General features: G+C 44.3%; 1 long non-coding RNA gene across 1 annotated transcript in view; it reads right to left on the minus strand.

Annotated features, from left to right (window-relative positions):
• Window positions 1–7,860: 7,860 nt before the first annotated feature.
• LOC138750356 (uncharacterized) overlaps window positions 7,861–27,355 on the minus strand; it is a 34,215-nt gene continuing 14,720 nt past the window's right edge. The window contains exons 2-3 of the long non-coding RNA XR_011349282.1: window positions 15,821–15,962; window positions 7,861–8,219 (exon numbers count right to left, since the gene is read on the minus strand). This is a non-coding gene — a long non-coding RNA (uncharacterized lncRNA). The remainder of the gene's footprint in view (window positions 8,220–15,820; window positions 15,963–27,355) is intronic.

The raw sequence follows: 27,355 nt of genomic DNA on the forward strand, positions 1-27,355 counted from the left end.
TACTGTACATGACCATTAAACTTTCTCCTCACTGTGAACCTGGTGTCACATTATCTGACACAGTTTATCGTACATTACTTTTAAACCTTCTCACTGCTATTAACCCAATGTCACAGTGTTTGTGAAAATTTATCGTACATCTCCGTGAAACATTCTCCCCACTGTGAAGCTGGGGTCAGGTTACCTGACTCAGTCTGCCAGGTACAGCACCAATTGCTCTCAGCCAAAGGTGCTGTAGTTGAGTTTGGGTGACCAGAGGTTACTGCTCAAGAAGGCCAGGGGCTGCCATTCCCCTTCAATGAATTGCTCCAGTGTGCCCCCTACTGCTGTGCTGGATACATCTACTGTGAGAGTGGTGGGTGTCTCTGGCCTGGCGTGTACCACAAGGATTGTGTTGGCCAGTGTGTCCTTGGCCCTCTGGAACACCTCCAAATCCTCATTGTCCCAGGTAATGTCTTTACCTTTCTCCACATGATGTGGGCCACTACCAGTATGGATTGGTTATAAAAACTAATTGTACCGGTGAATTCCTGCAGCCCCTTCATTATGGGGGGTTTGGGGAAGCATTGAACAGCCTCTACCTTTTCAAGCAGGGGTTTAGTTCCGTGCCTGTTGATTTGATACCCCAGGAAGTCGAACGTTTCCAACCTGAACTGGCACTAAGTAAGGTTTATAGTGTCCAAATTGCTGCAGTCGAGTGCACAGACGCCTTAGATCACACATGTTAAACTCAGGCCCGCGGGCCAAATTTGGCCCATGATATAATTATATTTGGCCCACAAGATCATATCAAATATGTATTAGTGCTGGCCCGTTGGCCGCCGTGCCAGTATAGCGCATGCACAGCTAATACTACAAATCCCAGAATGCTTTGCAAATGCATTGGCACTGACCCGTCAGCCTGCTAATCGTCCCCACCTCCTCTCTTTACTTTCATTAGGATCTGCGACCTGTCGCCAAACTCACGTGTAATAAACCCCTTATGAAAAATGGCCAAACAAAAAACAGAAAACAGGACCTTTCAAGACAGGTGGAAGGCAAACTCTGACCCCACAGTTTGATGAATTTGTATCTTTTTCCTATATCTGACATGATCATCTCTAATCTATTCATTTTTTCTTCTGTACTTTTAATTCTTCTTTTTATTTCATTAAATTCTTGTAATTGCCATTCTTTTACTGATTCCATATATTCTTTAAAAAAATATATCCATTGTCTTGCCCTTCCCTTCTTCTTCCATTTCTCTGTGTTCTTCTACTTCTTCTTCCTCTGGGTTGCTCATCTGTTGTTTCCTCGATTTATTTTTACTCTCTTCTTTCTTGTTCTCGTTGTTTTCTATGTTCTCTTCTTGATGTTGTGCTGTGGCTGTCATTCTCAGCTGTGGAGATCGACTCCTCAGCTGATCCCCCCTCCCGTCAGTGTTTTTTTTTTTGTCTTGCGCATCGCGCATGTGCGAGGAGTCGCGCCAGCGCAGTTGTGCACTTTTGCTTGGCTCCGCGAGCCATTTTTGTAGTCCCGAGCTCGGGACTTTGGGACTTTGACTGACCTGAGGGAGCGGGCTTCTCTCTCCACAGCGGGCTTCCTCGGACAGGTAAGGCCTTCACCTTCTTCTTCTGATGTCTTTTCTTCTTCTCTTCTTCCCGTTGCTTTCGACATTTCTTTCTTTGCTGCCATTTTCTTCCCACCTTTACTTTCACTTTATTTTAATTTTTGTGTTTGTGCCTTTGTGTTTTCTGTGTTTTTTTTAAACTTTTCCAGAAAGGGCTGGAGTTCCCCGACTGGCCACTACTCCATCACGTGACTCCTCCATGTGACACAGTTTATCGAACATTACTGTTGAACATTCTCCCCAATGTGAACCTGGCGTCACAGTATCTGCTACAGTTTATTGTACATCATGTTAAACATTCTCCCTACTGTGAACCTCGTGTCACAGTATCTTACACAGTTTGTCGTACATTACTGTTAAACATTCTCCCCTCTGTGAACCTGGTGTCACAGTATCTGACACAGTTTATCGTACATTACTGTTAAACCTTCACCCCACTGTGAACCTGGTGTCACAGTATCTGACACAGTTTATTGTACATCATGTTAAACATTCTCCCTACTGTGAACCTGGTGTCACAGTATCTGACACAATTTATCGTACATTACTATTAAACATTCTCCCCAATGTGAACCTGGTGTCACAGTATCTGACACAGTTTATTGTACATCATGTTAAACATTCTCCCTACTGTGAACCTGGTGTCACAGTATCTGACACAGTTTATCGTACATTACTGTTAAACATTCTCCCCAATGTGAACCTGGTGTCACAGTACCTACTTAAGTCTACTGTTTATCAACGTTAAAACTCCTACCCACTGTGAATCTAGTGTCACAGTATCTGACACAATTTATCGTACATTAATGTTAAACATTTTCACTCCCGTGAACCCATTGTCTCAGTATCTATCTCAGTCCACCGTACATCACCGATAAACATTCTCCCCACTGTGAAGCTGGTGTCAGAGTATCTGCGTACGTCTATCGTACATCACCATTAAACATTCTCCCAACAGTGAAAACAGTGTCACTTTCTCTGCCACGGTTTATCATACAGAACTGTTAAACGTTCTCCCCACCGTCAATCCCGTCAGTGTCGTAGCATCTGCCTCAGTTTCTCGTACATCATCAGTAAACCTTTTCCCCACTGTGAGGCCGATTTTACTGTACCTACCACAGTTTATCGTACATCACCATTAAACCTTCTCCGCGCTGTGCACCTAGAGCCATGGTATCTACCTCAATTCACCGTATATCATCGTTAAATCTTCTTCCCACTGTGAATACAGTGTCACAGTATTTGCCTCAGTCTACTGTACATCACCGTTAAACTTTATCCCCAATGTAAACCATTTGTTAAAGTTTCTGCGAGCATTTATCATACATTACAGTTAAACCTTCTCTCCATTGTGAACACTGTATCATAGCTTCTGCCTCAGTCTACCATACATCACTTTTAAAACTTATCCCCACTGTGCACCTGGTGACACAGTATCTATCTCAATTTACCATACATCAGCGTTGAACCTTATCCCCCAATGTGAACAATTTGTCAAAGTTTATGCCAGCGTTTATTGTACATCACAGTTAAACCTTCTCCCCACTGTGAACACTGTGTCATAGTATCTTACACAGTTTATTGGACATGAGTACTAAACATTCTCACTACTGTGAAACAGGTATCACTGTATCTGCAACAATGAATCGTGTATCACTGTTTACCCTCCTTCCCACTGTGAACCTGGTGTCAAATTATCTGTCTCAGTCTATCGTACATCACCGTTGATTTATCTCTCAACTGTGAATCCATTGTCACAGTATTTGCCACATTATATCATACATCACTGTTAAACCTTCTCCCTAATGTGAACCCACTGTCACAGAAACTACCTAATTCTACCGTACATTAATGTTAAACCATCTACCTACTGTGAAACCGGTATCACTGTATCTGCAACATTGAATTGTGTATCACCGTTAAACCTCTTTCCCACTGTGAACCTGGTGTCACAGTATCTGCCCCAGTTTATCTTACATCACTGATAAACCTTCTTCCGACTGTGAACCCGGTGTCACAATGTCTACCTCAGTTTACCATATATCACCAATAATTCCTCTCCCCACTGTTTACCCAGTTTCACAGTATCTATCTCAGTCAACCATACATCAGCGTTAAACCTTCTCCCCACTGTGAACCCGGTGAAATAGTATCTGCCTCAGTCTCCCGAAAATCACCATTAAAATTTCTCCCCACTGTTAAATCTGTGTCTCTGTATCTGCACCAATGTATCACGTGTCACCTTTACACCTCCTCCACACTGTGAACCCGGTGTCACAGTACCTGCCACAGTTCATTGAACCTCACTATTAAACCATCTCACTAATGTGCACCCGGTTTCACAGTATCCATCACATTCCACCGTACATCTCTGTTAAACCTTCTCACTACTGTGAACTTGTTGTCATAATATCTGCCATGTCTATCGTACATTAAGTTAAATGTTCTCCCCAATGTGAACCATTTGTCACTGCTTCTGCCATAGTTTATCGTACATCACAGTTAAACCTTTTCACTGCTGTAAACCCATTGTCTCAGTATCTATCTCATTATCATTAAACCTTCTCCCGACAGTTTATCGTACATTAGTGTTAAATCTTCTCCCTGCCGTTAACCCAGTGTCACAATGTTTGTGACAGTTTTTCGTACATCTCCGTGAAACATTCTCCCCACTGTGAAGCTGTGGTCAGATTACCTGCCTCAGTCTGCCAGATACAACACCGATTGCACTCAGCCAAAGGTGCTGTAGTTGAGTTCAGGTGGCCAGAGGTGTCTGCTCAAGAAGGCCAGGGGCTGCCATTGCCCTTCAATGAATTGCTCCATTGCGCCCCCTACTGCTGTGCTGGAAGCATCTACTGTGAGAGTGGTGGGTGCATCTGGCCTGGCGTGTACCAGAAGGATGGTGTTGGCCAGTGCGTCCTTGGCCCTCTGGAACACCTCCAAATCCTCATTGTCCCAGGTAATGTCTTTACCTTTCTCCGCATGATGTGGGCCACTACTGGTATGAATTGGTTATAAAAATTAATTGTACTGGTGAATTTATGGTGTGTTTGGGTAAGCACTGAACAGCCTCTACATTTTCAAGCAGGGGCTTAGTTCCGTGCCTGTTGATTTGATGCCCCAGGAAGTCAAACGTTTCCAGCCTGAACTGGCAATAAGTAAGGTTTATAGTAAGTCCAAATTCCTGCAGCCGGGTGCACAGTCGCCTTAGGTGGTCTCTGTTTAGCTTCATTGCCACCAACTTGATATCTTGTGGTTACTGCCACCCTCTGCTGTTGGAGAATATATTCCTTGGTCTCAGCCCCTCAATGTGACTAAGAGCCCCTTAAATGCCCCAAATGTTTTGGCCTTCACTCCTGGCAAGGCATTCCTGGCACCCACAATTCTGGGTAAAAGAAAATACCCCTGATATCTCCCCTAAATCTTCCTCCCTTTGCTTTAGACAGATGTCTTCTAGTGTTTGCTACTCCCATGTGCGTTTCAGGCAAACTGAAGGGCATCTTTCACCGAGTTTCTGGTTTTCCAGCAGTTCTGGATGTCTGTCTCTGGATGCTCAGCTCCGTGGACCACCCCGCAGTATCCCATCTAGTCCTAGAGTCTCTGTGTCAGACATTCTCTGCTGACCACTGCCTGATGGCTTTGTGGTCAAATGTGTTTGTCTATGAAACCGTTCCCAGGAAGGTAAAGGGGCAAAGTCTTGCTGACTGGAACATTGTGCAGCACCAGGGCCAGGCCAATCTTTCGCAACATCTGAGCCAGGTAGAACCTCAGCACATAGCGGCATTTGGTGCCCTTGCACTTTGGTTCCATGGACAGCCACACACAATGATGGCCATGCTGGTTACACCCTTGTCCCCATTGATTGAACATACATGGTCCTTCTCCAGACTCTATCCATTTTGGACCCCCACATGAATAGGAAATCTGTTTTGGGAATTGCCAGGGTGGAGGTGTGGAGACGGGCCACACCTGCCCCACGTGCAGCAGGACTGAGAGTTCCTTGCACCTTGCAACTGATGATCCGATTGACAGAGTTGGGCATCTCTGTGGTTCTCCTTGTCTCCTGGAGCTGGGGGTCTCTGTACTGCTCCCCATCTCCTTGAGTTGGTGCTTTGTTCTCCACCAGCCCCACAAGACAACCAAGACCCTTGGATGGAGAGCAGAGGTGCAGAGAGATCAGTGAGAACATGGGTAGTTTCAACAGGGTGGGGTCCATCCAGGTGCCTGATAACAGGTGGAAACCAAGGGGGAAGGAGAATGCAGGACATTCATTAGCAAGACATTGCGAGAGAGTGGATTCCTCGAACTCTTGAGGGGGGAAGGTGTTGATTGATCCATCGGTTTAGGTGGGGCAGGGTATAGACATGGCAGCTGACTGGAATTGTCAGCGGGATACTGAGACTTGGGAGAGGAGGGGAAGTAGGGTGCAGGAGTGTTCTGACGAGAGAGTGCTGAGGGAGAGGCAACATTGGTGGAACCTCAAGGTAAGGGACCCCTGATTATTTGCAGGGATGGCATTTGTAAATAGGTTTCGAGCACAGAGCCTCTTTGTCCCCCTGCCATCAGGAAGGAGATATGGAGGAATAGAAGCAGGACAGCCAGTTAGCTTCTTCCCACAGGCCTTGAGATTGACAAGGCAACATGAGCTGTCTGGGAGCAAAGAATGAAAAGGGGGAGAGGAATATGGACTGATTACAACAGCTCAGCCAGCAAAAGAGAGGGGCCGAAGGTCCTGTTTCTGTGTTGTCTATCTGAACCAGCCTTTTGAGTTCAAGCTTAAAAAAACCCAACCATTTTTAAATTTAATAATAACGGTACAGAATGAATCAAGAGACAAGATGTCTGTCCAGCAGCGAGCATCGAAGGCACTTCCTGAAACCGAGGCTCTGAAACCACAGGGAGGTTCTGGCCGGAATGAGGCCCGACTTCTGCTAGAAGGAGGTGAAGAGAAGCAGGGATAATGTAGGGGAAGGGGTGGGGAAGGGAGGGTGTAGAGATACCTTCCTCCATTCACCTCCCCTTTCCTCCACCCCGTTCCCTGTCCAGGTTAAACTTGTACCTCTCACTTTGTTCGTTTTAGATTGGTCACAGTGTTCGAGCTACCATAAGAAAATAGACATCCACACCGAGAGCAGTTCAGTTTAAACAAATGTTTATTACAAATTCAAAAGCTGATTTCAAACTAAATTATGCAAGCCCTTCCCAATTATACTTATCAACGCCTGGACTGGTCCCAACTGCCGAAGCAAGGCAATGACTGCACACTTGTAATAGGTTGTCGGTGCACTGGTTGCAGCTTCTCCACCTCCCTCGACCAGGACGTTAGCTGGACTCTAGAAGTTCTTCTTGCTGAAAGATGTTGCCACCACTCGGAGAGTCTCAAACTTCAGCAGCGCGACCATGGCTTATATTACCCAAAAACTGCTTACCCAAGCATGTATTCCCAGCGCAGTAAGAAAGATAAGCGAGCAAGCTAGCATGTTAGGCTTCTAAGAAATAACGTAATTTTCAGCTTATCACTTTGAATACAATGGTTATTTTGCATCAAGGCTAGGCCTCTGACAGTCTGTGACGAAAACAAGCAGGAAGATTAAATGTTCTTGGTACACAGATGTCCTTTTGTCAGATAACTGCATCTCTGGCCCCTTGGTGGAATTTAGCTTATGTCTGCTGATTGTAAAAAACAAGCAGGTTCTCAGCCTTGCAGAAGCAAAGGTTGCAAAGGTAAAAAAAAAAAAAACACGGTTTAAATCTTCTATTACATTCCCTTCCCCATTCCCCTTCCCCTTTCCTTCCCCCGCTCGCCTCCCGGTTCCCCTCCCCCTTCCCATTCCCCTACTCCTAACTCTAACCCCTAACAAACCCTAACCTTAACACTACCGATACCCCCTATCACTACTCCACATCCCCTAACTCTACCCCTACCCCGTCCCCTAACTCTATCTCTACCCCTACGACGTCCCCTAACCCCAACCCTAATTCTGCCCACCTTCCTCTAACCCAAACACTCACCGCACCTCTATCTCCTACTCCTAACCCCTTCCCCTAAACCTAATACAAACCCACTTCCCCGAACTCTCCTAACCCTAAACCTAGACCTAATCCTAGCCCATGTCTCCTAACCCTAACCATGATGTTACCTCAATCCCGGCCCTAACCCTTACTCTCACCCAACCCAAGCCTAAACCCTACCCCTATCCTCTACACCTCTCTCCTTCCCCAAACCATACCCCTTACCCCTATCCCATACCCACACCCCCAAGCCTACCCCTTACTCACCCCGCTTCCATTACCCTCTTTCTCCTACCCCCCTTCCCCTACCACTCCTTCCCCCGGTTAGGGTAGGAAGGGGAAAGGGGGGGAAGGGGAGGTGAAGGGAGGAGGGCTGAGGGAAGGGGAATGTAAGCAGGAGGGGGTTGGGATGGAGGAGGTGCAGGGGAGAAAGGGGGTGTGGGTAAAGGGACATAGAAAATGCAGGGAATGGGGTTGGCAGGGCCAGAGGGAGAAGAAGGGGAGAGATTCAGGCCATCATGATGTTGTCCATCCTCTGTTCAGCTGGGATGCGAGGTTCTTCTGGACTTGTGTCTTGTCTCTGAGATCACTCCTTCTCCTGGGAAGAGAAATACGAGTGATAGAGATGTGGTCTCCGAGGCCTGATCATAATGATTTTGGAGGGTCCCAATTCTTCCCCCATCACCCCCCTCCCTACCCCTTCACACTAGGGCCTTTCCACTTCCTCTGCTTTACCTGAGGAAGTGTGTTTTTGAGAAAAGCACAATCTATCTGTGCAGAGCTCAGAGCACCGTGTACCCATCAGGCAACACCCTGGTTCACCACTACATGACAGCAAGATGCTGGACAAATCATGGATGGATCAGTCGAGTCCCTTCAGCTGACCCATCTGAACCTACCCCACAACAATATTACCCTTCCCTTCCTCACACCAGTACCCTCTGTTTTTCTTTTATTCCTGTCCCCATATTAAAATCTTTTTTATGCCTTTTTTGGACCAGCCTCCTTTAAATCAAATATTATAACAATTAATCTCAAATCACAACGTTACAGTGTTTACAAATATATGTTGATAACATATAAAAAAGAAAAGAAAGGAAAAGAAACTAAGATACGACTGTAGCGGCGGCAACTCTGTTACTGAATGACCTCACAAACAGACGGGTTGAGTTTAGTGAGCAAAAACTCCTTTATTCAGGTCTTATGCTCCGAGCCCGGACCTGGCTGAGAAGCACACCGGGGGCCCTGATGTCACTGGGGGGTCACGTGGGCCGCAGGTTGCGGGCTTCTGAGTCTGGTGCCGAGGTCGGCGAGAAACCCCCGACAGCGCCATTTTGGCTGGCTGCCCCGCCACGTGCGTGACATGAGGGGCTAGATCGCCTGCCTCATGGCTTGCCGCCACACACCCCCCCAGAACCGGCGTCAATGGCCTTTTTTGCCGGGCAGCCTCGCTTCTTGGTTTGAGCCGCAACCACTGCCTCGTTGGGATCGAGGTGTGCTTTCTTTAATCTGTCCACAGTAAACTGTTCCCTCTTACCACTGATGTCTGGTGTGAAGGTGGATCCCGAATGCTGGATGACTCTGTACAGCCCTTCATATAGTCTTTGAGGGAGTGCTGTGGAAGGGCCTCATCTGATAAAAAACATACTCTGTGGAATACAGCTCACTGGGCATGTAAGAGGCCTGTGTGCTATGTCTGGGCGGTGGTGGGGGTGTGAAGGAGTCCAACTGGGCCCGCAGGCAGAGAAGTAAACCGTGCGGTGACTGTTGCAGGTTGTGAGGTGCATTGATAAACTCACCAGGCAGGGCTAGTGGTTTACCGTAGACCAGATCAGCAGATGACATTTGCAGGTCTTCTTTGGGTGTCGAGCGGATTCCCAGGAGTACCCAAGGCAGCTCATCCACCGAGTTGGGGCCGGTGAGGCAGGCCATAAGTGCCGACTTAAGGTGGCGATGCAATCGTTCGACCAGTCCATTGGCAAGTGGGTGATAGGCCATTGTGTGATGCAGCTCAATTCCCAGTCTGTTGGTGAGCTGTGCCCAGAGTGAGGTGGGCCGGGATGCCGAACCAGGTAACCCAACCTGCTTGGGAACAGGAGTCCGTGGAGACATCTGGCATCGGGATCACCTCAGGTCAACGAGTGGTGCAGTCTACCAATGTGAAAGGATAACAGTTACTTCGGGAAACGGGTAAGGGGCTGGCAATGTCCACATGTATGTGGCTGAAAAGTCTCGGACGTGTTCAAAATCGAGCACGGGCATTCTGGTGTGCTTGTGTACCTTGGAAAGCTGGCAATGGGTGCAGGTTCTGCCCCAGTCCACAATCTGCTTTCGAAGCCCATGCCAGACGAAGTGTTCTGCCACCATATGAACCTTGGACCTGATGGAAGGTTGGAAAAGGTCGTGGATATGGTGAAAACTTGCCTGCGCCACTGCTGGGGAACCACTGGTCACATGGTGCTCATCACTGAGAGGCTTCGGGAGGATCTGGAACCGCAGGCCCATGATGGTAGTCCTGAAGGCCTGCATCTCCTCGTCGGACTTCTGATCCGGGACAAGCTGGTCGTAGTCTAGTCTGGGTATCAGCGAGCAAATGGCCGGTTGGGAGAGCGCTTCAGTAACCACATTGTCTTTCCCTGCCTTGTGCTGAATGTGGGTGGTGAACTCCGATACAAAGGACAGGTGACGGTGTAAGTGGGCCAACCAGGGATCTCTAGCTATAGTGACAGCTTGAGTGAGGGGCTTGTGGTCGGAATAAATTGTGAAAGGCCTCCCCTCCAAGAAATAGCAAAAATGAGGCACAGCAAGGTACATGCCCAGCCACTCACGGTTGAAAGCACTATACTTGCAGTCTAGCGGATGAAGAAGTTGGCTAAAGAATTCCAGTGGTTCCACTGTCCATTAACCTGCTGCTCCAAGACAGCACCAATGGTAGTGGCAGAGGCATTGATGGAGAGCACCATAGGAAGGTCGGTGCGTGGGTGGAGGAGCAGGGTAGCCTTCACGAGGGCAACCTTCGTGGCTTTGAACGCCCTGTTGGCCTCTGGAGTCCAGGCGAGTATCTTGTCCTTGGCGAAGTGTGTCTGCATGATGTGTGCAGCTCCTGGAATGAATCGGTTGTAGAAGTTGACCATACCTGCGAACTCTTGTAGCCCCTTGTGGTTGTCCGGGCATGGAAAATCTCTGATTGCAGTGACCTTCATAGCAGCTGGTGTAGCTCCTTCGGCCATGATGATGTGGGCCAGAAACTTCATGGACTCTTTCCGGAACTGGCATTTGGCCAGGTTGATTGTTAGGCCAGATTCGGCCAGTCGGGAGAAGTGGGTGTGCAGGTGAGACTTGATTTGTGCCCAGTCTCTGCTGGCGACAAGAATGTCATCCAGATAAATGAACATGATATTCAAATCCCTGCGCACCGTATTCATGAGGTGCTGGAAAGTCTGGGTGATGTTCTTGAGCTCGAAAGGCATGCGTAGAAATTCAAACAAGCCGAAGGGGGTGATGATGGCCATTTTGGGGATGTCCTCAGGCTACAATGGGATTTGATGACACACGCGCACCAGATCGACCCTGGAGAATAACCTCGCGCCATGCAGATTGGCCGTAAAATCCTGAATGAGAGGGATGGGGTAAGGGTCAGGTACTGTCGTGTCATTAAGCCATCGCTAATCTCTGCAGGGGCGCCAGCCACAGGAGGCTCTGGACCAGGTGGAGCGGCGAGGCCCCAGTTCCTGCAGATGCGAGAACTCCTCTTTCGCTATCTGGAGCTTATCCGGCAGGTTTAACAGTAATGTATAATAAACTATGTCAGATATTGTGACACGAGGTTCACATTGGGGAGAATATTTAACAGTGATATACGGTAGAGTTTGGCAGATACTGTGACATCAAGTTCACATTGGCGAGAAGTTTATGGTGATGTACGGAAGACTGACGCTGATACGGTGACACTGCATTCACAATAAGGAGAAGGTATATCAGTGATGTACAATAAACTGTGGAATATACTGTGACACAGTTACACCAGGTTCACATGGTGGAGAATGTTTAACGGTGATGTACAATAAGTTGTGGCAGATACAATAACACCAGGCTCACATTGGGAAGAAGGTTTACTGGTGATGTACGGTAGACTTTGGCAGACTCTGTAACACCAAGTTCACAGTAGTGAGAAGGTATAATAGTGATGTACGATAAACTGTGCCAGATACAGTAAAACTGGTCTCACAATGGGGATAAGGTTTAATGGTGATGTGTGGTAAACTTAGGCTGATACTTTAACACCAAGTTAACAGGGGGAGAATATTTAATGTTGATTAAAGGTAGACTGAGGCAGAAACAGAGGACTGTGAAGGTTTAACAGTGATTTACTATAAATTGTGTCAGATACTGTGACAAGATGGCGCAGAGGGTAGACATGTGGTTCCACCCTTCCCCAGTTAGACTATTAAATGCTCAATTTTAAAAGTTGTAAAATTGATTAAAAATACTGTTTATAGACTTTGGAATAGTCGAGGATCGAAATAGCTGCAAATTTTAAAAAAAGTGAAAACTCAGTTACAGAAGAAATTACCTTACAAAAGTGTTGAAGAATCGAGGCCTAGTTCAAGTTGAAGCAATGGAGTCGTTGACTGGAGTCCCCAAGCCTCAGAAGACTCCTGCCCGGCTTAGTATTACAGCAGCGCTATCTTGTGCAATCGCAAGATGGTGCAGGCTCAGCGATGAGTTTGGCTGGTTTCAACTCATACGCTCGTTAACTCGGGGGCGAGGACGGGCCAACTGCGTGCCTGCAGCATTGCCTGGTGGTCCGGGGGTGCGCAGTGTAGCGTCGGAAGATACACGTGTGCGGTGGGTGGCCCGACCAGGCATGCGCCATGCGTCGAGGGTCCACGAACCTTTGGAGAAGGTGTGGGCTATGGGGGAGCCCGAGTGATGGCCAGCTGACGAGGTAGGCATGCTGTTGTCGGGTGTCCAGACCTGCAGCTGCACTGGAAGAGAACCTACTGCTTTGGAGGAAGAAGAGAGCTCAACTTCATTTGAATTTGAAGAACTGGGGACTGAGGCAAAAGACGGTCGGCCTCAAAGGGAGGTGATGGATCCTGGACTGGATTCTGTGTTTCCAATTCTTGAAGAGATTGCTTAGCTCATGGAAGATATGGCAAATATATCAATGCAGATGACTCATCAGATGACTCAAGGATTTTTGGAAATGAAAACTCAGATGAACACTGTGTGTGAAGAAAGAACTTTTCTGAAGCAAGATATTAATGTAGTTAAGAGTGATGTTACGAGATGGACACGATCAGTGGATACTGTGCAAAATCATTTTAAAAAGATTGAGGAGGCTTTCTTGAATGCAAGAGTCAAGTGGAGAGTAATAGAGAAAAAATGGAAATAGTGGAAGATCCTTTTGTAGATTGGGGGATTCAGAAGAAGGAATTATTGAAGAAGTTGGGCTCATTAGAAAACCAAAGTCGTAGAAATAATGTTATGATAGTAGGTCTTCCGGAAGATATGGAAGGTTTGGATCCGGTGAAGGTTTTGAAGAAATGGATCCCAAAAGTGTAGGGCAGGTAATTCATTCCAGATGGACTGGAATTAGATCGAGCAAACAGAGCGTTAAGGAAGAAACCGTTTCCAGGCCAATTACCACGAGCAGTTTTGATTCGCTGTTTTAAATATCAAGACAGAGAGGTGATCCTCCAATTGGTGGTGCAGAAAACACGGCAAAATCAGGCTCCACTGATGGTTCAAAATAATAGGTTTTTTTTAAAATGCAGATCTGAGTCAAGAAATTATCAGAAGATGCTGAGAATTTAATTCGGCTTAAGAAGTATTGTGGCGAAAGGGATATAAATTTGCTTTTCATTATGCAGCAGTATTGAAAGATTTTTATGGGAATTTTTAATCTCAGTTTTTTGAAAATGACCATGATGCTTTAATATTTGCTAATTCATTGCCAGATGTACGAGGAAATGGGCGATCATCACCATTGTCACCGAAGGGAAGGGTCAATGGGAATGGAAATGGGAAGATTGGAAAATATGGAAAGAATGGGAAAAAAGTTGAATTGAAGCAAAGTCTTCGCAATATTGAAGATCCGGAACAATCATTGGGACTGGAATCACTGGGTTGAATGTTTTTGTTTCAGGACTTTGTGAAAGTCTGACTGGGGGTGGGTGACACTGAGTCCTTTAGTCACCTGCCACTTGTGGACTTTACCACCCCCAGATTTTTAGGGGGCTACTACTTTTGAGTAGATTGTTTTGGGATTGATTTTTCTCTTTTTTTTTGGAACTTTTAAAATAGGTGGGGATTCGAATACAGCGAGACTTAGAAGGGGAGCATTATTTTATAGTAGGATTCACATTTGTGAGAAGGTTTAACAGTGATATACTATGAACTGTGTCAGATACTGTGACACCAGGGTCACAGAGGGATCAGATTTAACGGTGATGTACAGTATGTTGAGGGAGATAATGTGACACCAGATGCACAGTGGGGATAAGTTTTAATGGTGATGTACTGTAGACTGAGGCAGATACAGTGACACCAGGTTCAGAGTTGTAGAGGGTTTAACGATGATGTACGGTAGACTGAGACAGATACTGTGACAATGGGTTCACAGCAGTGAGAATGTTGAATAGTAATGTCCGATAAACTGTGTCAGATACAGAAGTTTAACAGTCATGTACGGTAGACTGAGGTAGATATTGTGACACCAGGTTCACATGGGAATAAGGTTTAACGATGATGTATGGTATGTTGAGATAGATAATGTGACACCAGGTGCACAGTGGGGATAAGGTTTAATGGTGATGTACTGTAGACTGAGGCAGATACAGTGACAGCAGGTTCACAGCGGGGAGGAGGTTTTATGGTGATGTAAGGTAGACTTTGGCAGATACTGTGACACCGAGTTTACAGAAGTAAGAAGGTTTAACTGTGATGTACAATAAACTGTGTCAGTTAACGAGACACCAGATTCACAGTGGGAATCAGGTTTAACAGTGATGTATGGAAGGCTGTGGCAGAAACTTCGACACATGGTTCACAATGGGGAGAGGTTGATCACTAATGTACGATAAACCATGGAAGATACTGTGACAGCAGGTTCACAGTGGGGATAATGTTTTAAGGTGATGTACAGTAGACTGAGGCAGAAACTGTGAGACAGGATTCACATTTGTGAGAAGTTTAACAGTGATGTACTATAAACTCTGTCAGCTACTGTGACGCCAGGTGCACAGTGGGTATAAGGTTTAACGATGATGTACGGTAGACTGAGTCAGATACTGTTACTCCGGGTTTTCAGTAGTGAGAAGGTATAAAAGTTATGTTCAATAAACTGTGGCAGATACTGTGAAAGCAGGTTTACTATGGGAATAAGGTTTAACGTTGATAAAAAAAAATAAAATGTGGCAGATAAAGTGACAGAAGTTTCACTGTAAGAAGAAGGTTTAACGGTGATGTAAAATAAAATGTGACAGATAAAGTGACACCAGGTTCACATTGGGGAGAGGTTTAATGGTGATGTACGGAAAACTGAGGCAGATACTGTGACACCGAATTCACAATGGGGATAAGGTTTATCAGTGATGTATGCTAAACTGTAGAAGATACTGTAATCGCAGGTTCACAGTGGGGAGCAGGTTTAGCGGTGATGTACGATAAACTGTGGAAGATACTGTGACCCCAGGTTCACAGGGGGAATAAGGTTTATCAGTGTTGTACAATAAACTCTGTTAGATACTGTGACTCCAGGTTCAGAGTGGGAAGAATATTGAAGATGATGTACGGTTAACTTAGACAGATAATGCTGACACCGGATTCACTGGAGTGAGAAGGTTTAACAGTGATGTACAATAAATTCTGGCATATACTTTGACATTGTGATGGTACAGATCTATCACGAATGTATATAGTGTATATAGTTACAGCGATTGGCTGTAACTATATTGGGGAGAAGGTTTAATGGTGATGTATGGTAGTGAGGCAGATATTGTGACACCAGGCTCATTGTATTGTTCATTTATCTTAATTACTATATCTAATTTATTTGCTCCATTTTTTTGTGGTAACTTCCAAACATTCCATAAACTTCAATTCTAGTCAGATTTTGTTAATTTAAATAGGTCACCACTAAAAGCCCAAATTGTTTGGTTACTAAAGTACGCTGCACAAAATTAAATTCTTTACCTGGGTTTGGTTCAACGGCACTTCAGTCTCCTTCATTATTTTTTCAGTCCCATGTTTTGTGCTTTCTGCTTTGCTCAGCCAATTCCCCAAATGGGCATCCAGCCTCTGTCTTCTCAGCTTGACCCAACGTCTCCTCTGTAAACTTAAGCAAACCAAGGAGACCAAAGTTTTCACATCTGCATTTTCAAAAACAAAAATGACGCTGTGACTTGCAGTTTCAACAGATAGCAACCTGAAAGTTAAATACAATAATCTGCATCAGGAAGATTAACGGGCTTTTTAAAAAAAATAATTTCCACTATTGAAAGAAAACTCCTCTGGGAACACCAGGCTCTTGTTGAACAATTCCTGTTGTATTCCTCAAAATGGTTTGAATCTTGATTTCAAGCAAAGTCATTTGGTGAGATTGTTGGTCCAGAACAAACCCTGCCCACACACTCCCTTGAATACCTGTAAAGTCCTGGCTCAGCTCTGCTCGATGCTAAAGCTATCAGAGATTTTCTGATGATATAACGGTTTTCAGATGATGATTCGTTGAGCACAAATAAACACTAATGCTTCCCTGAACAACACACCTCTATCTGAAAACCAACAAGAACCTTCCCGAGTGGTAAACATTCACCTTTTGTGCACCAAAGTCTGGTGAGCTTTTGATATGTTCAATTCTGTGCACAGTATAAGAATGGCCTGCAAACAGTGGACTTGGAGGAATGAGAAGTGAGATTGGACTGTGAATCAAGGAACTTTTCTGAACTTACACATACATTACACACACGTGCACTTAGAATTAGAAGGGGGGGGGTAAGTTAGGTAAAGTAAGTTAGTAAAATGGTGATAAGTTAAAGAGTAATTCTGTTTTCATGTTTAAAGATAATTAAAATCAACTTTTATTTAAGCAACCTTTTGTCTTGATGAATATCTATTGCTGTTGTGTTTTGGGATCCTCTGGTCTCATAACAAAGCACCAAGCTTCAGAACAACCCGAATTCTTTAGGTTGTGATATTTGTTCATAATTGGGCCCCGGCATCTTTTGAAAGTTATTATTTGACTCTTCAATAATTTTTGGTAAATATCAACAAGACATAATATCATTTCACTGTTGTGTTTGTGTCGTTGGACAATTCCCTTTCCATTCAATCAGAATTAGAGTTTTGGGTGCCGTATTTGAGAAAAGATGTGCTGGTGTTGGAGAAGGTCAGAGATGATTTACTGGAATTATATCAGGAATGAAAGGGTTAGTGTATGAGGAGCAATTGTCGACTCTTCGACTGTACTAGTTGGAGTACAGAAGGATAAGGGGGTCCTCAGAGGCATTTCAAATAATGGAAGGCCTGGACAGAGTACATATGGCAAAGATGTTTCCCATGGTAGGGGATTCTAGGACAGGAGAGCATAATTTCAGGATAAAAGGGTGTCAATTTAAAACAAATGTGGAACAAATTATTTTGTCAGTGGATCGTGAATCTGTGGAATTGAGGTCATTGGGCGTATTTCAGGCAGAGATTGACAGGTATTTGATTAGTCAAGGAATCAAGGGTAATGGGGAGAGAGCTGGGCAGTGGGGCTGAGTGCAAGAATAGTGGAATAGACTCAAAGGGCGTACTTCTACTCCTTTATCTTGTGATCTATATACTGCTGGAGACCTGGACAACCTTCCTGTTGTTTTCCATTCTTAGAAAACAGTCTGCATCATGTGTTTATGTCATGTGAACCCATTTCCGATTGAATCGCATGCTACACGTGACCCACACTCCTCCAGGATATTTGCTCTCATGTTATGCCATTTTAGCCAATTCAATAAGATAACTAAAGACAGCTGCGTTTCTCTCAATGCAAATTCTACATTGACAGGACTACATCTTCCTCATTTTGAAAATTAGTATCGAACAGCTCAAATGAGATTTCTTGCTTCTTTTTTTGAAAGGGAAAAAATTGCCATGGGTTAAATTTGAATCAAATAAAATAGGAGAGAGGAAAAGCAGAAGAATTTATATCCAAGTGGGAATTGAAATTAATGGTTGGTGATAAAGATAAACCATTGTTTAAACATTTGATTAATATATGGAATAAAATAAATTATGAAATTGGTGTAAGTGGATATACAAATCCTCGTCTCTTTTTCGAAGGATCATCAATTTCTGAATAGCTGATTTCGTAAAGGGATTATAAATGTTGAAGATTGTGATGAAAGGGGTAAAATAATGTCATTTGAGCAACTGAGAAATAAATATCGTATAACTCATTGCAATCTTTTTTGCTCTTTCCAACTAAGGAAATATTTGAAGGATAAGTTAGGACCAACCATGTTGTACTGAAATAGAAATTCCTTATAAAGAGGAATTGTTAAAATGTTTACTTCGATAATGTATTCTTTATTGCTAGTAGGAATTTTTAAATGAGGAGTTCATAAGTCTAGACAAATGTGGGAAATGGATTTGAATGTTGTAGTAATGTATGATATAAATTAGTTCAGTATAATTGTTTTTACATCAGTCATGTACCAGATGTCAGCAAGGATTTTATCTGAAAGCTACACCTAGAATCAGGTGACTCACGCAGTTGGATATGAAAAGCACTGCAGGAAGCTGATTTGGCAATAGGGATCACGTGATCCAGGGGAGTTGTATTAATTCACTTCAACTCAGCAGTCTGGAATTATTGACCAGAGTTCCACACTACAGCAGTGAGGAAGGAATTTACAACTAGTTTTTCTTCTACAGTTACTTCTTACACTAGAGAAATTGATTAGAATAAAATCAGAATTATCAGATCAATGTTTTAAGTGTGGTGAAGATGTAGCAACTTTCTTGCATTCAACTTATCTTTGTCCTAATGTAAGATCTTTTTAGGGAGAATTATAAATTTTTTGAAACAAGCTACAGGAGATGTTTTTCCGCAAAATCAAACTTTATTTTTATTAGGAAATATTGAATGAACAAGGCCCAAATTAAAACTATTAATATATCAATTGAAATTTGTTAAATTAGCCTTAGTGGTGATGAGGAAATGTATTTCATTAGTTGGAAATCAGATATATTTTTAGGGATGCCAAGATGACATGCAAACATTCAAAGTTGTATTCTTTTGGAAAAAATTACATATAGCTTGAGAAATATATACTCTATGCTTTTCCAAATTTGGCACATGAATATTCAAATATTAGGCTTCAATTTGTAATAATGCCCTTTCCATCCCTCTAGACATGGGAGATTCTCCTCTAAGTTGTAAAATTTTAATTTAGATGTGTTAAATTTCCTCGGCACCGCGAACTCTAGGGAAGCGCAGGACTAGCGCAGGGCACCAGAAAACAAGAAGACCAAACCCCATCAACATCTTAGAAGCAGAGGATTCAATCCACAGGTCAGTGACAATGGAAGCAGACCAGTGAGGGGTTCTGCAGCTGAAGGACCCACACAGGTGACAGGCTGTTGGTGACTTGAGGAGAGGAACCCACGCAGGCTGTGGGCTTCCGGATAAAGCAGTCAAGGAACTCACACCAGGCCGTGGATTCCTAGAGACTGGTTGAAAACTGGCTAAAAGGGTGTCAGACCTGGGATATGAGTGGGTGCTGAAGGATTCCTAATCGTGTCAGAGGTTCAAAACTGGAGCTCGCATTACCAATGGCTTGGATTGGTCTGTGAGCACTGAAAGAGAATCCACAGACCCTCAGTGACTTGACCCAGGATTCGGGATGGTGGGGGTAGGGGAGAGTGACTCTCTTTTCCTTCCTTCTCTGGCTGCAAGAGGCATTTCAGCCAATTTCTGCCAATGGCGAATCTGTCTGTCTTTCACCAAGAAAAAAACAATTTTGTGTGATATGACACATTTTAAATACATGAGAGTAAATTGTCTCCTGAAATAGAGAGAGAGGTTCAAGTTTCAAACTATTATAAACTCCACTCACCAGAGCTACCTGGATTATACCTCTTCCCACTTATTTTTTTGCAAGGACACCATTAATTTTATCACAACTCCTCTGCTGCATCTGTCCTGTGACAGATGATATATTTTACATTGTATATAGAGATGTTTTTGAAGGATAGATTGTAGGAGTTGTATAGGTCACAAACAAATACAAACACTTTGCAAAACAGCTCTTACTTAAAATGCAAGAGCTTTGCCGAGAGTGAGTCATGCAGGCGCCGAGAGCCGCCGAGAGCCTTTGCAAAGACTGTCTAGCTAAATAATTTTAAAAGCAGGTGCAAAATGGAATATTGTTTTTAAAACAACATATTATTGGACTCAGAAGTTAACTGTTCTAAGAAGGTCATGTGCTTTTGCAAGCAGAGAGGAGACACCAAATAGGCTTTTTGCTAAAAGAGAGAGAGATGGCAAGCTGGCATCTTGTTGAAACCCCATTTTGAAGACGGTTTGTGAGTTCTCAGTTCAGCCTGTTGAAAAACCTTGTTCTACATACAAGAGAAAATGGCTGGCTAGAAATGGTGTTTCACCTGAAATAAGTGAAACAAAAGGAACTCAATGGTGACCTGCAGAGGAGGTTATCATTTGGAAAACTCTGATGGTGAAAGTTTCTTTGGCAAGACACCAAAGTGGCTGATCAGAGGGAATCAGTTTTTGTGTGTCCAATGAGCAAGAAATCCCTCTCTGAAACCAACAAGAGCCTTCGTGGAGGGTAAACATTTACTTTTAAGCACCAGAGCTTGGTGAAAAGTCATAAATGTTGAATTCTGTGCACAGTATAAGAATTGATAGATACCGGTGAACTTGTAAGAGTGTCAAAGAACTTTATACACATTAAATACACCTGTGCTTAGAATTATAAAGGGTTAATGTTAGGCAGTTACATTAATAATGATAGTTTAAAGTTTGATCCTGTTTTTTTGTTTCAAGGAAATTAAAAAGACATTTGTTGAAGTATCCGTTTGTCTTGGTGATTTTCTATTGCTGCTAGGTTTTGGGGTCCTCTGGGCCTGTAACAACCCCAAGTTTAGGTCTTCATACCTGGATACCCAAAATGTCTTATTTCTTCAATAATTGCCGATTCCCCCATACATTCATTGATAAAGCCTGCAACCATATCTCCAATTATCTTTCTGCCTTTACCCCATCTCCTTTCTGGCAAAACACGGACAGAATCCCGCAGATTTCTCACTTACCACCCATCAGCTGCCACATCTGACACGTTATCCTTGGACACTTCCAACATCAGCACCATCCTCTAACCTGCTACATCTAACCCGCTCCACTCATATCCTTTTTTCATAGGTGCACGTCTTTCTGTGACTCCCTCGAAGGCACTTCCCTCTCCACCCACCACCACCTGATGCACTCCCCATTGGAACTGCAGAAATTGCCAAACTTGTCCCTACATCTCCTCTCACCTCCATCCAAGGCCACAATCAGGCCTTCCAGGTGAGGCAGTGTTTCACATGCATCCAATCCAACCTAATCTAATACATTTGGTAGACTCAGCTGACCTCAATATCAGCAAGACCAAATACAGACTGGGTGGCCATTTTGCTGAACACATGCGCTCTGTGGATCTAAACTTGAGCTTCCTGTGACCTACCATATCAATTCTCGAACCCTTCCAGCAACATGTCTGTTGGCCCCATCCTTCGCCAGGATGAGGGCAAACAATCTTAAAGAAAACACATTATATTCCTCCTGGGCAGCCTTAAACTCTATAGCATGAACACGAATGTTTCTAATTTAAGCAGCCACTCACCTCTGTCTGATTTCACTGTTTCCATCTCTTGATCTACTGCCCATTTGAATATAATTACTCCTTTAAGGCAGAAGACTTGACAGTGGTGTTTTCCCCATATAGCTTACATAGATACATAGAAGATAGGAGCAGGAGTGGGTCATTCGACCCTTCGAGCCCGCTCCGCCATCCAAAGAGATCATGGCTGATCTTAAAGTGCAGTACCCCGTCCCCGCCTTCTCTCCGTAACCCCTAATTCCCTTATACTGAAGAAATATATCTAATTCCCTCTTAAATATATTCAATGAACCTGCCTCTACTGCCCTCTGTGGCAATGAATTCCACAGATTCACCACCCTCTTGGTAAATAAATTCCTCCTCATCTCAGTCATAAATGGTTTGCCTATTATCCTCTAACCATGGCCCCGGGTTCTGGACTCCCCCACCATTTGAAACATCCCTTCCGCATCCATTCTGTCCAGTCCTGCCAGAATTTTATATGTCTCTATGAGATCCCCTCTCAATCTTCTCAACTCCAGTGAGTTCAATCCCAATTTGCGCAATCTTTCCTCATAAGTCATTCCTGCCATTCCAGTTATCAGCCTGGTGAATCGCCTCTGCACTCCCTCCATTGCAAGAACATTCTTCCTCAGATAAGGTGACCAAAACTGCACACAATACTCCAGGTGTTGTCTCACCAAGGCTCTGTACAGCTGCAGTAAGATATCCTTATTCCTATACTCAAACCCTCTTGATATGAAGGCCAACATACCATTTGCCTTTTTAACCGCCTGCTGTACCTGCATGCTCACCTTCAGTGACTGGTGCTCAAGAACCCCCTAGGTCTCTCTGCACTTCCCCATCTCCCAATCTATTGCCATTCAAATAGTAATCTGCCCTCTGGTTTGTATTACCAAAGTGGATAACCTCACATTTATCCACATTGTAGTGCATTTGCCTGTATCTGCCCAGTCCCCCAATTTATCCAAATCACACTGGAGCTTCCTGACCCCCTCTTCAGTGCACACTAGCTTAGTGTCGTCTGCAAATTTGGAGATATTACATCCAATCCCCTCATCTAGATCATTAAAGTAAATTGTGAACAGTTGGGGTCCCAATACAGATCCCTGTGGCACCCCACTGGTCACCGCCTGCCACTCAGAAAACGAGCCATTTATCCCAACTCTCTGTCTTCTATCTGCCAGCCAGTTCTCAATCCACATCAATACCTTGCCCCTAATCCCATGAGCCTTGATTTTGCATGCCAGACATTTATGTGGGACCTTATCGAAGGCCTTTCGGAAGTCCAGGTACACCACATCCACTGGCTCTCCCCCATCTATATTACCTGTTACCATCTCAAAGAATTCCAATACATTTGTCAAGCACGATTTTCCTTTTGTAAATCCATGTTGACTCTGTCCGATCCCTTCTCTGCTAGTCATAGGCTCCGCTATTACATCCTTAATAATGGATTCCATCATTTTGCCCACTACTGATGTAAGCCTCACCGGCCTATAATTCCCCGCTTTTTCTCTACCCCCCTTTTTAAATAGTGGGGTAACATTAGCTACCCTCCAATCCATGGGCACTGATCCTGAGTCTATTGAGTTCTGGAAAATAATTCAGAATGTCTACTTCCTTAAGTACACTAGGATGTAGATTATCAGGCCCTTGGGATTTATCGGCCTTCAATCCCTTCAATTTCCCCAAGACCATGTCCTTAGAGATACTGATTTCTTTCAGCTCCACCCTTACATTAGTCTCTATGTTTCCCAACATCCTTGGGAGGTTATTTGTATCCTCTCTTGTGAAAACAGAACTAAAGTAAGAATTTAATTGGTCTGCCATTTCCTTATTCCCCATTATATATTCCCCTGATTCTGACCGCAAGGGACTGTGAGAGATGAGAAAAACTGACATTGCAATATGAACATGAAGAAATGAAGAAAATAAAATTGATACATAAGTAAATGAATGAAGCCAGTGCAAACAACATGAGACATGGATATTGGAAGGCAGGAAGCTGACACTGTCTGAGTAAGGTAAGAATCTCTTACACCAGCAAGTTCACTGAATGAAGGAGAGAAGGACAGACAATTGAGAATAGAAGTAGAGTTAGTCTGAACGAGATAAGGGTCGCCAAGCCCCAGATAGAATTAGCAAGGCTTGCATAAATAATTAGAAGACCTTAGACAGTATTAGCAAGTTATACATATATAATTAGTAAGTCATACAACAGATTTTTCAAGTATGCGTATTTAACTAGTAAACCCTAGACAAGATTAACGAACCCTGCAGATGAAGGGACTGTAGCCCTGAGAGTCGGGAAGGTGTGAATGGGGACAAGGGCTAGGATGTGAATAAGGACAATGGGAATAATGGCAAAAGAAGACACCGACAGGATACCCCCTGGTCCTCCAAGTATACTGAAACTGCACGTAGGCAGGAAGGATTGCCTCTGCCAAACCCATCCAGGGGGCAGAAGAATGTAAGGGGGAGGGTATTCTGATACTGAAATTTACTGTATAAAAGTTGGGTGAGCCCCAGTGTATGTGTGTATTCCCAGGATAAGGGGAAGCACCCAACTTTGCATTGTTGTTGTAATAAATGTTCTTTGTTCTCAATATTTGTCTCGAGCAATTTCTTTAAAGGTACTTCTATTTCTAACAAATGGGGGCTCGTCCAGGATAACACTCCCTCCACTGACAGAGTGCCCGACGACGAGAGTAGGTGCATCCCGGCTGATTCAGCTGGACTCACGGACGACGTCAGTGGAAGAAGCGAGTGATATCCGAGAAGAGGCATTGAGAACAAACGACGGAAGAACGTTAAGGAAGCGCGCTAGAGCCTTGCTACTGGAACCCGGTAAGAGGAATTTTACTTGCCTATCAGTATGGGAAATATGGGTAGCAAGGAAGAGAGTCCTGGTAAAGGATGTGAGGATCAGATAACTACACACAGCCCGCTTGGGTTGATGTTATCTGACTGGGGCACGGGAAGGACCCGTGGAAAGGACAAACTGACCATGGTCAGGTATTGTTGTAGGGACTGGGTTAAATACCCGATAAAAGGGAGCTCCGTGTACTGGCCAAAACTCGGATCCGAGGATGACTGGATGTGTCAAGCTTTGAACATCTGGCTCTATCAAAACCAGAGAGAGAACCTAGAGAGCAAGGAATATGCAGCCTGCTGGCTTAGGGGATCGTGTGATCAATTGGTTTTGAAAGAAAAAGAGTACAGGGACAAGAGAGAGGAGGAACCTTTTGTCCCTGAAACACAAGGGTGGGATGTGCTACATTCCCTCCCTCCACCTTATGTTCCTCCTATGCCGGCTCCTATCTTTCCTCCCCCTCCTATAACCTACCCTTCTGCACCTTCCCCACCTCCCCCATCACTAGAGAAGAAAGAAGAGAGCAGGAGTGGTATGATGACTCGCTCACAAAGCACTCGATTACCACCCCCGTTGACAGGAGAGAGAGGAAACTTTAATTCAGAACAGTGTGAGACTCTTCAGGAAGAAAGGGCAGAGCCCCCCAATCCATCTCCCAGGGGGCAGGAACCCAGACCTAATAAGCCAGAAACCAACTGGATGCGACCCCTGCGGGAAGTTCCCGTAGGAGAGGGTCTCGGTTTCGTAAATGTGCCCCTGACCAGTACTGAAGTGCGTAACTTTAAGAAAGAACTCACTTCCCTGATAGAAGATCCCCAGGGATGTGCCGAACAGTTAGACCAATTTTTGGGACCAAATCTATATACTTGGGAGGAGTTAACATCTATCTTTAGGACCCTGTTTACTTTGGATGAGCGTGGAATGATCCGCCAGGCAGGGATTAAAGTCTGCGATAGGGATCACCAAGGGGGACTAGATGCGGTACCAGGAGAAACTAAATTCCCCTTGGCAAGACCTAATTGGGATAAAAATACCAATGACGGTCGGGTATTGATGGAAGAGTACAGGGTTAATTTGATAAGAGGAATCAAGGAATCTGTCCCAAAGAGACAGAATTTCAAGAAAGCCTTTGAGGTTCCCCAAGGTCCCGACGAGACCCCCTCCGCATTTCTGAATAGATTGCGCACGGCAATACAGCAATATGGGGGTCTCGACATAGAATCCCCAGCAGGGCAACAATTGGTACTAACTGGTTTTGTTACCAACTCAGCCCCAGACATTAGAAGAAAATTACAAAAAACAGAAAACTGGCATGAGCAAGGAATTACCCAGCTACTACAGATTGCACAGAAAGCATTTGTCCAGAGGTCTGAAGATAAGCAAATAGGGAAGGCAAAAACATTAATCCAAGCAGTCAGAGAGGTAGTAGATGAGCGACATAAAAAGGATAGGGACTGTGTGCCAGCTCCTGTATGCGGTGAGGGAAGCCACGGGTGGGGAAGTGCAGACCCCAGTGGATGGAGGAGTAGAGGAGGATTCCGGGGATGAAGACCCTTCCCGGGGCACCTTAGAAACCCAGGTAGAGATTGGGAAATGGGAACATTTGTCTGTTTCCATTGTAAAAAGGAAGGACACTTTAAAAAGGATTGCCCACTGCGAGCCAGGGACACACGATCCTATGCCCCGATGGAAGCAGATTATGAATAGGGGGGTCACGGTTCTCAGTCAATACACACTGTGGGGCTGCACGGAGAACCATTAGTTAATTTATGCATAGGACCCCACAGTGACAACATGATATTTTTAGTTGATTCTGGAGCAGCCCGATCTAGTATTTTACACCAACCAAAGGGGGTTAAAATAGAAGGGACAATGATAGTTTCGGGGGTGGGAGGAAGAGACTTCACAGTCCCTGTATTAAGAGAGGTCAGAATCCAAATGGGAAATAAGGTAATAGTAGAGGATCTTCTACTACTTCCCCAGGCTGGAGTATGCTTATTAGGACGAGACTTACAGCACCAATTGGCTATCGGTACCAGACCACTAGAATCAGGCATTGGGGTTCAATTTTATATTTTAAGCGAGGAAGATCGAGAACTTATCAATCCAAGAGTATGGTCAGAAAAAGGCAATAGAGGAGTTTTAGACATTCCTCCCCTCCAAGTTACTTTAAAAGACTCGCAACAAACAATTAGAAGAAAACAGTACCCAATTCCTATGGCTGGCCGCAAAGGTCTGCAGCCCGTAATTGACCAGCTGCTTAAGGATGGTATACTCGAACCTTGTATGTCACCCTTTAATACCCCGATTTTACCTGTCCAGAAACCAGACGGTACCTATCGATTAGTACAGGACTTAAGGGAGTTGAACAAAATCATTCTCACCCGTCACCCTGTTGTACCTAATCCCTATACGATCATGAGTAAAATCGATCCCCATAGTAAATGGTTTAGTGTGATTGACCTCAAAGATGCTTTCTGGACCTGTCCGTTAGCAACAGAAAGCAGAGACATGTTTGCCTTTGAATGGGAAAACCCTTTTACTGGACGTAAAAATCAATACCGGTGGACTGTCCTTCCTCAGGGCTTTACAGAATCTCCAAATTTATTCGGTCAGGTCCTGGAACAGATACTAGATGAGGCTCCTCGAAGAGACAATTGTCAGCTAATACAATACGTAGACGACTTGTTAATTACTGGAAGAATATATGAATTGGCTAAAGAATTTACTGTTGCACTTTTAAATTTTTTAGAAAAAAAAGATCTTAGAGTGAGCGAATCCAAATTACAATTTGTTCAATCAGAAGTTAAATACTTAGGTCATCTGGTAAGTCAGGGAACTAGGAAAATAAGTCCAGAGAGGATACGTGGTATTCTGCAGATTCCCCCTCCCAAAAATGCCAAGGAACTTAGGAAATTCCTTGGCTTAGTGGGATTCTGTAGAATCTGGATGGAAAATTATTCTAGCCTTGTC

The sequence above is a fragment of the Narcine bancroftii genome, unplaced genomic scaffold (genome assembly GCF_036971445.1).
Source record: "Narcine bancroftii isolate sNarBan1 unplaced genomic scaffold, sNarBan1.hap1 Scaffold_122, whole genome shotgun sequence".
Classification (NCBI taxonomy): Eukaryota; Metazoa; Chordata; class Chondrichthyes; order Torpediniformes; family Narcinidae; genus Narcine; species Narcine bancroftii.